The following is a 9,205-nucleotide window of genomic DNA, read 5'->3' as shown; positions in this document are numbered from 1 at the left end:
CCCTTTTCTCCACACCCTCTCTAGCACTTATCATTGTAGACTTGTTGATGATAACCACTTTGACTTGTGTGAGATGATATCTTACTGTAGTTTATTTTAAATTTTTTTATTTAATTTTATTATTTTTTGGCTGTGTTGGGTCTTTGTTGCTGCCCATGGGCTTTCTCTAGTTGTGGCGAATGGGGGCTACTCTTTGTTGCGGTGCACGGGCTTCTTATTGCAGTGGCTTCTCTTGTTGCAAAGCATGGGCTCTAGGCGTGCGGGCTTCAGTAGTTGCAGCACGTGGGTTCAGTAGTTGTGTGTGGGCTCTAGGGTGAGTGGGCTTCAGTAGTTGTGGCATGCAGGCTCAGTAGTTGTGGCTCGTGAGCTCTAGAGAGCAGGCTCAGTAGTTGTGGAGCACGGACTTCGTTGCTCTGCGGCATGTGGGATCTTCCTGGACCAGGGCTTGAACCCATGTCCCCTGCCTTGGCAGGCGGATTCTTAACCATTGTGCCACCAGGGAAGTCCCTGTTTATCTGTTTTAAATATAGTAGTGTGTATATGCTAATACCAAACTCCCGTTTTATCCTTCCACAGCACCTTTCCACTTTCGTAACCATAGGTTTTTTTTCTAAGTTTATTTGTGTCATGTCTTTTTGTTATTGAGTTGTATGAGCTATTTGTATATTTTGGGAATAAGCCTTTTCAGTCAAATTGTTTGCAAATATTTTATTCCAGTCCACAAGTTGTCTTTTCATTTTGTTTATGCTTTCCTGTGCTGCACAGAAGGTTTTAAGTTAGATTAGGTTCCATTTGTTTACTTTTGCTTTTATTTTGTTTGCCTTGGGAGACTTACCTAAAAAAATATTGGCACGATTTATGCCAGAGACTGTTTTGCCTGTATTCCTTTCTAGGAATTTTATGATGTTACTTCTTATATTTCAGTCTCTAAGTCATTTTGAGTTTATTTTTTTGTATGGTGCAAGGAAGTGTTCTAACTTCGTTGATTTACATACATGGCCCTATCCAGCTTTCACAGCACATTTTGCTGAAGAGACTGTCTTTTCTCCGTTGAATATTCTTGCCTACTTTGTTGAAGATTAATTGACTGTAGGTGTGTGGTATTATGTCTTGTCTTTCTATTCTGTTTCTTTGACCCAAATGTGTGTGTTTGTGCCAATACTGTACTGTTTTGATTACTGTAACTTTGTAGTATTGTCTGAAGTCTGGGGGGAATATGCCTTCAGCTTTCTTGTTCTTTTTTTTTTTTTTTGCGGTACGCGGGCCTCTCACTGTTGTGGCCTCTCCTGTTGCGGAGCACAGGCTCCGGACGCGCAGGCTCAGTGGCCATGGCTCACGGGCCCAGCCACTCCGCGGCATGTGGGATCTTCCCAGACCAGGGCACAAACCCGTGTCCCCTGCATCAGCAGGTGGACTCTCAACCACTGCACCACTAAGGAAGCCCCAGCTTTCTTTTTTATTCTCAGTTTTGCTTTGGCAATTCTGGGTCTTTTGTGGTTCCATATCAATTTTAGGATTATTTGTTTTAGTTCTGTGAGAAATGTCATGGGTAATTTGATAGGGACTGCCTTAAATTTGTAGATTGCTTTGGGTAGTATGAACAATATTAATTCTTCCAGTCCAAGATCATGGGATATCTTTCCATTTCTTTGAATCATCTTCAATTTTTAAAAATCAATGTTTTATAAGTCTGAGTGTATAAGTCTCTCACCTCCTTGTTCAGGTTTATTCCTAGGCTTGTATTTTTCTTTTTTTTTTAAGATGCACTTTTAAAAGGGATTTTTTTTTACTTTTCCTTTCTGATATTTTATTAGTGTAAAGAAATTCAACAGATTTCTGTATGTTAATTTTGTATCCTGCTACATTGCTGAATTCGTTTATAAGTTCTAGTAGTCTTTTGTGTGGAGTCCATAGAGTTTTATACATACAGTATCAAGTCATTTGCATATAATGTCAATTTTACCTCTTCCCTTCCACTTTGGATATCTTTTATTTCTTTTTCTTGTCTGATTGCTGTGGCTAGGACTTCCAATACTATGTTGAATAGAAGTGCTAATAGTGGACATCCTTGTCTTGTTCCACAATTTAGCAGGAAGGCTTTCAGCTTTTCACTGTTGAGTATTATATTGGCTTTGGGCTTGTCATAAATAGTGTTTATTATCCTGAAATTTGTTCCCTCTATGCCCACTTTTGTAAGAGTTTATATCATGAATGAATGTTGCATTTTATCAAATGCTTTTTCTGCATCTTTTTTTTTTTTTTTGTGGTATGCAGGCCTCTCACTGCTGTGGCCTCTCCCGTTGCGGAGCACAGGCTCCGGACGCGCAGGCTCAGTGGCCATGGCTCACGGGCCCAGCCGCTCCGCGGCACGTGGGATCCTCCTGGACCGGGGCACGAACCTGTGTCCCCTGCATTGGCAGGCGGACTCCCAACCACTGCGCCACCAGGGAAGCCCTTCTGCATCATTTTAAATGATCATGTGGTTTTTGTCTTTTCTTTTGTTGATGTGGTGTATCACATTGATTGATTTTGTGTATGTTGAACTATGCTGTGACCCTGATATGAATCCAACATGATCATGGTATATAATCCTTTTTATGTGTTGTTGGATTCGGTTTGCTAATACTTTGTTGAGGATTTTTGCATGTATGTTCATCAAAGATAGTGGCCTGTAATTTCTTTTTTGGTAGTGTCTTTGTCTGGTTTTGGTATCAGGGTGATGGTAGCTTCATAGAATGACTTTGGGAGTGTCCCTCACCTTCAATATTTTGGAAGAGTTTGAGAAGGATTGGTATAAGTTCTTCTTCTTTGCATGTTTCATAGAATTCCCCAGTGAAGCCATTTGGTCCTGGACTTTTGTTTTCAGGGAGTTTTTAAAATCACAGATTCTATTTCACTTCTAGTGATTAGTCTGTTCAAATTACCTATGTCTTCTTGATTCAGTTTTGGCAGGCTGTATATTTCTAGAAACTTGTCCATTTCTTCTAGGTCATCCAATTTGTTGGTATATAGTTGTTCATAGTATTTTCTTACTGTTTTTTGTATTTCTGAGGTATTGATTGTTATTTCTCCTTTCATTTCATATTTTGTTTATTTGGGTCCTCTCTCTTTTCTTGGTGAGCCTTCTCAGAGGTTTCTCGACATTGTTTATGCTTTCAAAAACTGGCTCTTGGTTTTATTGATTTTTTTTCTATTTTTTTTGAAATCTCTGTTTCCTCTCTGATCTTTATTATTTCCTACCTTTTGCTGACTTTAAGTTTTGTATGTTTTTCTTTTTCTGATTATTTTAGGTGATAGGTTAAATCGTTTATTTGAGATTTTTCTTGTTTTTTTGAGGAAGGCCTGTATCACTATGAACTTCCCTCTTAGGACTGCTTTTGCTGTATCACATAGATTTTTGTATGGTTGTGTTTTAATTTTCATTTGTCTCGAGTGTTTTTAATTTCCTCTTTGATTTCATCATTGACCCACTGGTTTTTTACTAGCATGTTGTTTAGTCTCCATGTAATAACTTTTTTCTTGTTTCTCTTTCTGTGGTTGATTTCTAGTTTCATGCCACTGTGGTCAGAAAAGATGCTTGAAATAATTTCTATCCTTTTAAATTTGTTGAGGCTTGTTTTGTGTCCTAGTATATGGCCTATCCTAGGGAATGTTCCATGTGTGCTTGAAGAGTATGTGTGTTCTGTTTTTTGGGGGGATGTAATGTCCTGAAAATATCAATTGAGTCTAACTGTTCTGTTGTGTCATTTAGGATCTCTGTTGCTTTACTGATTTTTCTGTCTGGAAGGTCTCTCCCTTGATGTCAGTGGATTGTTAAAGTCTCCTACTATTGTTGTATTCCTGTCAATAGCTCCCTTAGTCCATTAGTGTTTTATTTATGTATTTAGGTGCTCCTATATTGGGTGTATATAGGTTAATAAGTATAATATCCTCTTCTTGTATTGATTCTTTTATATAGTGTCCTTCTTTTATGGCCTTTGTTCTTTTTTTTTTTTTTTTTTTTTTTTGCGGTACGCGGGCCTCTCACTGCCGCGGCCTCTCCCGTTGCTGAGCACAGGCTCCGGACGTGCAGGCTCAGCGGCCATGGCTCACAGGCCCAACCGCTCCACGGCATGTGGGATCTTCCCAGACTGGGGCATGAACCCGTGTCCCCCGCATCGGCAGGCAGGCTCTCAACCACTGTGCCACCAGGGAAGCCCTCGCCTTTGTTTTAAAGTCTGTTTTGTATGATGTGAGTATTGCTACCCCTGCTTTCTTGTCATTTCCATTTGCATGAAATAACTTTTTCCATCCCTTCACTTTCAGTCTATGTGGGTCTCTTATAGGTAGCATATTGTAAGCTCTTGTTTTATTATCCAATCTGTCACTCTGTGTCTTTTGATCAGAGCATTTAGTCCATTGACATTTAAGGTAATTATTGTTAGATATATATTTATTGCCATTTAAAATCTTGCTTTCCAATTGATTTTGTATTTCTTCTTGTTCCTTTATTTTTATTTTTATTTTCCTTTTGTGGTTTGATGGTTTTCTTTTGTATTATGTTTGAGTTCTCTTTTTTTTGTTTTTGTGAATCTATTGTATGTTTTTGATTTCTGGTTACCCTGGTTTTCAAATATGTTAACCCATTATTGTATCTACTTTCTTTAGACTGGTAGTCATATAAGGTCAAAAATGGTCTAGATTAAAACCTACATTTTCTTATTCCCCTCTCCCACGTTTTATGATTTTTGATGTCCTCTTTTACGTCTTCATGTTTTGATGTTCATTGTAGTAATCACTTTCACAAAAAAATTTATTTTAATCTATTTACTGGCTTATTTAAGTGATTTACTTTCCTATTTTGATTTTATCTTTCCAATAGATTCTTGCTTCTTTTCTCTTTAGAGAAGACCTTTCAATATTTCTTTAGGATAGGTTTAGTATTGCTGTATTCTTCTAGTTTTTGCTTGTCTGAGAAATTCTTTATCTCTCCTTCTATTCTAAATGATAATCTTGTTGGGTAGAGTATCCTCGTTTCCCTTTCAGGACTTTGAATATATCTTGCCACTCCCTTCTGGCCTGCAAAGTTTTTGCAGAAAAATCCTCTGATAGTCTTATGGCGGGGAGGGGGTTCCCTTGTAATTGACTGTTTTTCTCTTCCTGCCTTTAGAATCTTTCCTTTATGTTTAAATTTTGCCATTTTGATTATAATATGTCTTGATGTAGGTCTGTTTGGGTTCATCTTCTTTGGAACTCTCCATTCTTTCTGTATCTGTATATGTGTTTCCTTCTTTAGATTTGGGAAGTTTTCAGCCATAATTTCTTCAAATAGATTTTCAATCCCCTTTTCTCTTTCTTCTCCTTCTGGGATCCCTATTATGTGTATGTTGGCTCTCTTTGTATTATTCCAAAGGTCTCACATACTGCTTTCATTTTCTTTTTAAATTTGTCTTTCTGTCTGTTTTTCTGATTGGGTGATTCCCATTATTTTATCTTTCAGGTCACTTATTTGTTCTTCTGCATTATTTAGTTTGCTGTCCATTGCCTTTAGCTCGGTTTTCATCTTGGCAAATGAGTCTTCTAATTTTGATTGGATCCTCTTTATAGTTTCTAATTCCTTGTTACAGTGATCTGCATTTCTATTGATAGCTTTTCTTAATTCCTTCAGTATTTTTATTATCTCCTTTTTGAACTTGGGATCTAGTAGACTGGAAAGGTCTGTTTCATTGTTTGTTCTTTCAGGGAATTCTCTTGTTCTTTTAATTGGGAGTGGTTTCTTAGTTTCTTCATTTTACTTATTTCTTTGACTCTATGAATTTAGGAGTAACAGTTATCTATTCTGCTCCTGAAGGGCTGATTTTATGTGAGAGCATCCCTGTGTAGCCTGTGTGAGTCTAATAGTTTTGGTGTGAGGGCTGTCTTCAGTATGGATGACTGCTATGTCTTTCCTTAGTGTGTTCTGGCCGTTATCCTCTGGATAGGGGGTGTGATTGTTTTTGTGATGACCAGAGCCTGCACTGGATGTTGAGTGGGGCTTCTTGTTTGCTCTGTGGTTGTCACTGCCCTGTGACAGGGTCTGCTCCCCAGCTGTCAGAGTAGCAGCCTCCAGATCTGTTTCTAAGCTGTGGTGTGAGATAGGTGAAACTGGAGTGCTCCCGCTGGGAGAGGAGCTACTGAGTATTCCTCTGCAATAGGTGTCCATTGGGACGTGTGCCTTACGGCATTGCCCAGCACCCATTGTGTGTTCTCACAAAGTACACTGTTGTTGGCACTGCCCTCAGCCCTGCCTCAGTCATGGGAACACTGGCAATTGGCCCAGGTATTTCTCAGGCACTGTGCTTCCAAAGCCACAGGCACAGATCTGCCAAAGTCCGGCACCGGACCTGCTGTAGTCACACACCTGGACCTACTGTGGGAGCTATGGAATCGGCATAGACCCTGGCCCTGCCTCCGTGTGTGCTCCTGCAAAGCCCGCTGCTGTTAATGCCAGGCCCACCCCAGCCATGGAGCACCAGTAATCCACACAGATGTTCCATAGGCACTGTACTTACATAGTCAAACAGCCCCTGGGAATTGGCTCTGATTTCAGCCCCACCTCCACATGTGGGCCACCTGCTGGGCTTGTGTGCTCCCAGACCTCATAGCAGCAGAGCCGTGCCCACTGTGAGCACACCTAGAATGAGGCTGCTATGGCAGGGACATGCCCCTCCCTTTGCCATGTGTTAACAGTGGGGCTTCTGTAGCGGACCCAGGCTCTGTCCTGCGCACACCCCCAGTTGTGGCCTGGACCACATTCTAGTGTCTTCAGGCTGTTTCCATGCAGTGAACCCCAGTCCTCTCCCTGGGTTTGTCTGCTGAAACCTGAGTTTCAGCACCCAGCCCCCGTGTGCACCAGTAGATGCATGACTTGGGCTGGGGGGTGCAGCGAGGTGGCCAGGACCGTCTATGCTGGTCTCTGTCCTGCCTGCCACAAGCTGACTCCTCTCCTCTCCTCTGAGCCTCTGAAGCTCCCTTTCTGTCCCAGCTGATTTCCTTGCCAGTGAAGGGGCTTCCCAAGATGGGGGAACCTTCTTCCACAGCTCCCTCCCAGGGGTGCAAGTCCTATCCCGATTACTTTCTTTTGTCCTACCTGGTTTTATGGTGATCTTTCTTGCAGCTTTGGATTATGAGATCTTCTCCCAGCATTCAATAGGTATTCTGTGAGAACTGTTTCACGTGTAGGTGTATTTTTGATGTATTTGTGGGAAGAGGTGAGCTCCACGTCCTTCTATTCCGGCATCTTGATCTATGCTCCCCTACCCCCCCACGTGCATTCTTAGATGAGACCAGGAGTGTTTTGAGACAGACACACAGGGGACACGGAAGAGGAAGCACTGTGACCACAGAGGCAGAGATTGAACTGATGTGGCCACCAGCCAAGGAACAATGACAGCCCCCTGAGGCTGAAAGAGGCAAAGAAAGGAAGGGAGGAGCCTCTGGAGAGAGTGTGGCCCTGCTGACACCTTGATTTTGGACTTGTGGCCTCCAGAACCGTGAGAGAATAACTTTCTGTTGTTTAAGCCCTGCCCAGTTTGTAATTTATGTCAGCCACAGGACACTAATACACCAGGGAAGGCTAAATGATGCTCAGCGTCCAGCTCCTCAAAGACTCAGTCCCTGCTATGTTCCTAGTGCCTGCACACAGGAGGTGCTGCCCAAGTCCTCACTGAATGACTGATAAGAAAGGAAAAGATCTTAGGAAATCTCTTAGGAAAGATTTATCCCAGACTTTAAAAATCCTGCCTTGGGGCTTCCCTGGTGGCGCAGTGGTTGAGAGTCTGCCTGCCGATGCAGGGGACATAGGTTCGAGCCCCGGTCTGAGAGGATCCCACATGCCACGGAGCAGCTGGGCCCGTGAGCCATAGCTGCTGAGCCTGCGCGTCCGGAGCCTGTGCTCCACAAAGGGAGAAGCCACAACAGCGAGAGGCCCGCATACCGCAAAAAAAAAAAAAAAAAAAAAATCAGGGCTTCCCTGGTGGCACAGTGGTTGAGAGTCCGCCTGCCAATGCAGGGGACACGGCGGGTTCGTGCCCCGGTCTGGGAAGATCCCACATGCCGCGGAGCAGCTGGGCCCGTGAGCCATGGCCGCTGAGCCTGCGCGTCCGGAGCCTGTGCTCCGCAAAGGGAGAGGCCACAACAGTGAGAGGCCCGTGTACTGAAAAAAAAAAAAAAAAAAAAAAAAAAAAATCCTGCCCTTTTTGGGTGCAGATAAAGTGAATTAGCAGGGCTGCTGTCTACATAGATGGTTTCGGGCTTGCCTCCCTGTCCCAGTGCTTTTCCTGAGGCCTCTCTGCTCATCCTGCCCACCCGCAAGCCTCTGCCTTGTACCGACTGACACCAGGTCTAGGCCAGTGCCTGGGGTAGTGACAGAAAGAAAAACTGACTGCCTCCCAAAGATTCTGAGGGTGAAATCCGATGGCCCCCTCCCCATGTCATGTGGCTCACCACGCCCTGTGCTGAGCCAGTTTCGCCCACGTGAAGTGCCGTGATGGACTTTGGGGCAGTCGTGTGCAAGTGTTGCTTACAGAATGACACTTAGAAGCACTTGTGGGGGCCCAGTGCACGCCCTGGCCCAGCTTGAGCAGGGACAGTGGGGGCTGCCCGAGCAGTCTGGCTGGAGGGGCAAGGCTGACTGGCACTGCCAGGTCACTCAGGAGGAGAAGGAGGAGTGCCTCCCCTCCCGGTTCTCACAACAGTACCCAGAGTGGGGCAAAGTCAGCTGTGCCCCCCGCTGACCCGTGTGCACCATCATGGCCAGGACTGACATGCCTGACCCCAAGATCACTGTCTCTGCTATGGTCCCTGCCTCCGTGGGGCTGTACTGCTTGACCTGTGATCCTGTCAACCCCTGGCGCTGACCTGGGGGTGGACTCCCCCAGAGCTGGGGGTGCTCCTGTCTGTGCAGATGCCTCCCAGCCCTGGGGTTTCCTGGGTTCTAATCCCACCTCTTCAGCCTGCAGCAGGCAGAAGGGCCTTGCACAAGTTTCTGCACTATTTGGGGCCTCATTTTCCTTATATGCAACATTTGTCAGCTTATGGAAAAAGGTCCCTAATGTGCTCTGTAAAAGGCATGTCCCCACGAGGGAAGGGTTTTAAGTGACCAGTAGAACCAGGCTGCAGTAGGATGGGTGTGGAGGGAAGACGGTCCCATGGCATTGACCCAGGTTTGCTCTGTCTGGTCACTGGC

The sequence above is a fragment of the Kogia breviceps genome, chromosome 10 (assembly GCF_026419965.1).
Source record: "Kogia breviceps isolate mKogBre1 chromosome 10, mKogBre1 haplotype 1, whole genome shotgun sequence".
Classification (NCBI taxonomy): Eukaryota; Metazoa; Chordata; class Mammalia; order Artiodactyla; family Physeteridae; genus Kogia; species Kogia breviceps.
This window is presented reverse-complemented; position numbering follows the sequence as displayed.